Here is a 5,427-nt window from a genome sequence, read left to right as displayed (position 1 = left end):
CTCTTTTGTTCTGAAAATGTATAATTTCTGACAAGCATTATACAGTCCTCAAATTACCAATGTATGAAATATTCAGGATGCACAGCTCAATTAAGGATGGTTTTATGCCCTTTGCATGAGTAGAAGACAGAACATTTGGATTTAGTTTTGTCTCATTTTGACCCTTCTCAAAGAGGATGTATGATAGTTACCATTACCAAGGAACATACAATTATTACCTTACTAAAGTTTAAACAAGATTGTATAGATCTAAATGTCCTGTTCTGGCCTCTACGGTGCCTGTTGTGTTAGACCAAGCCCTTACCTGCCTCCCATGAGAACACCTCCCCTTTAAAGAGACAAGCCAGCTGCCCTGAACAATAGAAAAAGCATTATGTTTTAAACAAACTATATAAACCTCTTTTTAATTTTAGTACTGAAGCATATTTTAGGCATTTTGTACCTGTTCAGAGGTTTGGGGTTTTTTTTTTGTTGTTGTTGTTGTTTTTGTTTGGTTTGGTTTTTTGGTGTTTTTTTTCCCTATTTACTTTTTATTAATAATCTCATAAACTTAACTCTGCAAGCCAGCTAAACTTGGAGGGGAATGAGGACAATATGGAACCCAAAGAACTTCAGTGAGAGCAGAGACTACAGGGTACTGGGAGCAGATGGGGCGGGGGCGCTCTCCTGAGCTACAAAAGAAATGGTTTGGTGGGTAAGATGCCCGCAAGTCAAAAGAATTAGATTTGTCCACAGTGGGAAATGGTGATCATCTTGCTGGTCTTGCCATTCCTGGACCCAAAGCGCTCCATGGCTTCCACGATGTTCATGCCTTCCTTCACCTTCCCAAAGACCACGTGCTTGCCATCCAGCCACTCAGTCTTGGCAGTGCAGATAAAAAACTGGGAACCGTTTGTGTTTGGTCCAGCATTTGCCATGGACAAGATGCCAGGACCTGTGTGCTTCAGGATGAAGTTCTCATCCTCAAATTTCTCCTCATAGATGGACCGGCCGCCAGTGCCATTATGGCGTGTGAAATCACCACCCTGGCACATGAATCCTGGAATGATTCTGTGAAAGCAGGAACCCTTATATCCAAATCCCTTTTCTCCAGTGCTCAGAGCACGGAAGTTTTCTGCTATCTTTCTGTCTTTGGAACTCTGTCTGCAAAGAGCTCGAAGGAGACATGGCCTAAGGGCTCGCCATCGACCCCGATGTCGAAGTACACGATGGGGTTGACCATGGCTGCAGCAAGCGACGAGAAGGGACGGCGGCGTCTGCAAAGCACGGTTTTTTGGTTTTTTGAGACAGGGTTTCTCTGTGTAGCCTTGGCTGTCCTGTAAATTTCTTTATTTTCAGAATTAAGTATGCCCTAGGTATCCTGTACCTGGATTTTTTTTTCATTTGTTGTGCCTATCTTTGCCTTGTCCCTTTTCCCATATGGTATAGGTGGTTCAATTTTTTAAACATATGAATTATAGCTTTTACATTTTTGGGTTTCGGGACTTAACTTAGGCTGACATGCATTTTGCTGCCTGTATAGTCCTCTGTGTCTTTTGTGCCAGGTGTTGCTATAACCTGTCCCCTGTGTGAAAGTGTCTTCGGGTTTAAAGGTATAGGTTGGCTACCAGAGCAACATGACACCTAGTCCGCATTCAATAGCTTTCTGTCTGGGGGAGGCATGCAGCTTCCATGTTTGTCTCCCAGTCTAACCTTGGGTTCTTATATTGACTAACAGAAACTCTCTCTCTCTCTCTCTCTCTCTCTCTCTCTCTCTCTCTCTCTCTCTCTCTCTCCCTCCCTCCCTCCCTCCCTCTCTACTTCCCTCCCTCCCTCTTTCTCCCCCTTTTTTTCCTCCCTAGCCCTCCCTTCCTTCACCATCCCCCCCTCCCCTGCCACCCCCCTCCCCATAGCAATAATCAAGTAAGAACCAGAGCTGGTGGCATCTGGCCTAAGAAAGCATCAATCTGTGCTGATGGCAGCAGGAAATTTTAAACTGACCATTTTTCCCCCCTCTGGAGCCATGGCTTTGAAAAATGGCTTATCAGCAGGGGCGTTCATTGTATAAACAGGCTGATCCAGAATTCCAAGATCTGCATGTCTTTGACTCCTTTGTGTTGGGACTAAGGCGTGTGTTATCATTGACTTGTTTAAATTTTGTTTTTATCTCAGATCCAGTCAGAATCTTTAAAAATCTCATGCTTTAACAATGTCAAACAACAAAAATATCCTCTCTATTTCCACTGTAGGGAAAAACAAAACTTTCAACCAAAATTCTAGTAAAGTGACAAGAAAATTTTATATTTGGGGCCAGCTGTGTCATCGCAGGGTGCAGTGGTGGAACCCTGTGTGTCATTCCTTGGAATACGGGCATTTTAGAAGTGTTTGGCAGGCCAGTCCCAGAAAGTGCTGATAAACATCTCGCAGCCAGAGAGCTCTGAGTTCTAGCCACCATCAGTTTAGTTTCTATCAGGAAGATCACCTTCTCTTTCTCTAGTCTTAATGTCCGTAATGTAGCCTTGCATCTCTCCGATTTCTCCCTGCTTTCTCCTTGAACTTTCGCAGAGAGGGCGTGGACCACAAGTAAACACATAGCAACAAGGTCCATGACAACAGCAGCCACAACAAACAGAAAAGGTCCATGCTTCCCCCGCCATATCGCTTTCGATTTGGGGTGTAGTTTTAGGCCTGGCTGTCTTGAGGGCCACCTTCTGCCTCCCAGCTCCACCTACCCAACCTGCCATGTGTCCATAGACACCGCTGTTCTGTGAGAGCTGAGCCCATGGGCAATAATAGCAGGGAGCAGAGCTTGTGAAATGTATTGGGTTTTGGTTCCTCATTCGTTAGCTAAGAAAATGCCTTTCACTTAGGACTTCTACAGCTGCAAGCTCAGATTCAAGCCCCATGTTGATTTGCCATTTGTTGAATGATTATGAATAGTTAATATTGAATTATTAATATAAGCAGTTACTCTTTAATGAGGCATAGACCCAAATAACCACACAAAGAGACCAGGAGCTATTTAATTAGCTGATAGCACAATGCTGTGCAATAATTACTCCGTCCTAAACCTCCAAGCTTGTATAGCTTCCTCCCGTTCTTACATCCCATGTTGTAGTTGCTTTTTACTCCTATCCTAGGTCTGGCTCATTCCTCCTGGTGCTTTCCAGTCCTTTCCGCAATGCATCCCTCCTCTCCTCCCACTCTCTCTTCTCCCCTCACTGGACCTGGATGTCCCACCTTATTCTCTGCTATTCCTCAGCATTGGCTAGTTGGTTTTTATTGGCAATGCAGAGAACAAAAATGTGACATTTTTACACAAACTTAAGACAGGAGATACTTAAAACAAACATCAAAATGCACTGTCTGGATTGAAACCAGAGAGTTGGGTAAAGAAATCAGCATTTAAATGAACAAAGATAAACTGTACCCAGTCTGCAGGAACATTATGCCAGCACAGCAGTGATACTAATATATTTCCTCTTGTAAACTAAAATTTATATAAGCTTCAGGGAAGTAGAAAGTCATAAGACCTGGATCCACCAGATAAGTATACCTGTTTTTGAAAATTGGATTTTCCCCCTTGTTCATGGGATTCCTAACCTTCCCCAATTATTAGACAGTTTAAACTTCTGTCCCTCGTCTTTATTCGTCTCATCAGATTTTTACCTGGATAACAGACTCCATCCATAGATCACCTGTGGATTGCAAGCTGCTGAGTTCTGGACTTGCTGAAAGCTGATGTAGATCAGTCCAGCTGATGTGATTGCTCGCTGATCGGCTAATGAGATGCTTCTGATAAGTGCCTTCTTTTGACTAGCCTTTCAACCTTCCTGAGCCCTGATAACAATGTCCTGATGTCAGCTGGAAATAGTTACAGAAGGGAATCCATCGTCCATTGTCCCACCTAACAGGCTGAAATTCTAAGTCAAAAGAACCTTTCTGGCATAAGGGACAAACCACATTGACATACCAGAAAATAGGCCCCCTCTGCTCTGTTTCTCCTGGTCATGCTGAATGTTCTTTATTTCATGTTTGTCCAAGACCAAATTAGTGCTGCCAAACGTATGGTTGTGAGGGAACAATGCAACCCCTTGTAAACTCCACAAAAGCCATAAGATCAAAGATTTGATTCAGGTACATAAAGACAGGGGGGAATGAAAGGAGGAAGTGAACCCCATTCTCAGATATGTAATACATTTTGTTCATTAAGGACAGAGTCTCCACCATCCAACTCATGGTACTAAAATCCCAATATCAGCCCTTAAAACCCACTCAAGGATTTGAGAAAGGTTTAAGTGGGGAGAATGAGATGATCAGACACTGCTAAAAGGCCATGGCTTGAGTCACATAGCCTCCACAGACACTGACCAATCCCAGCTGGAGTCACATAGCCTCCACAGACACTGACCAATCCCAGCTGGAGTCACATAGCCTCCACAGACACTGGCCAATCCCAGCTGGAGTCACATAGCCTCCACAGACACTGACCAATCCCAGCTGGAGTCGCATAGCCTCCACAGGCCAGCCAATCCCAGCTGGAGTCACAGAGCCTCCACAGGAGCCTTTAAAAGAGCCTGAGAACTCCTCCTCATGGTCATTGCCAACTTGTATGGATGGTTGACCCCTGCATGCAGCCAGTTTCTGCAGAATAGATGCTGTTTCTTTTTGCATACCATTTGAGTCTAGGGGCTTGCTTTAGTGATTTTTGGACCCTTACAGGATGGGTTGTATTGACTGTTAAAGCCAAAAATAAAGGTCTAGGGAGGAAGTGTCTGGATAAACATCTTGGGGGAATTCCAGTAAGGCCTGGCCCTACGGATGGCAAAGATCACCAGGTTATTAACTACATCCACTTCCTACCTTCTGGGTGCAAAAACCACCAAACCCACACCTTTCTTTTGAACAGACAAGCCTGTGTGCTTAACGTTCCTGGCTTCCCTAGTGCTTAGCTGTGAACACAAAACCTCAGTGCCCTCTACACCTCTCCATTTCTAAGTATTTAAGGAAAAATAGTACCTGTAATAGAGGCCATAGTTGAGTGAGATTGCCTCTGACTAGTCTAATTACTATAAATAAGCATAAAAGAATCTTAAGAATAGTTAACAGAGGATCAAGGAAAGGGGAAAACCATCTTCACAATGAGGGTCATTCAAAGGTCACTTGAGAGATATTTTTTATCTCTTTGTGCAAATCATTAATGAGACTATCAATAACGCGTTAAAATATGACACATTAAAGCAACACATGTCAGGGAACTGTTGACAACCAAGATTATGCTTGAGCAACAAATAATCTATAGTAGCTCTATTCACCCCTCTCTTGACTGATTTCTGCTAATATTTTGCTGTAACATTGGTAGTTTTTCTATTCATACAGGCTATCTTTGAGGTATCTCTTTTGTACTGTTCCTGGGATAGGCAACAAAAAGGCCATTGTGGTTGCAAT

General features: G+C 43.4%; 1 pseudogene across 1 annotated transcript; it reads right to left on the bottom strand.

Annotated features, from left to right (window-relative positions):
• Nucleotides 1-522: 522 nt before the first annotated feature.
• On the bottom strand, nucleotides 523-1,259 carry LOC311602773 (peptidyl-prolyl cis-trans isomerase A-like; annotated as a pseudogene). The gene has a single exon. The product of its transcript is annotated as a peptidyl-prolyl cis-trans isomerase A-like (transcript).
• Between the last annotated feature and the right edge of the window lie 4,168 nt (nucleotides 1,260-5,427).

The sequence above is a fragment of the Acomys minous genome (assembly GCF_964271855.1).
Source record: "Acomys minous genome assembly, chromosome: 8".
Classification (NCBI taxonomy): Eukaryota; Metazoa; Chordata; class Mammalia; order Rodentia; family Muridae; genus Acomys; species Acomys minous.
The sequence above is the reverse complement of the archived record's forward strand: the minus strand, read 5'-3'. Positions and strand labels throughout refer to the sequence as shown.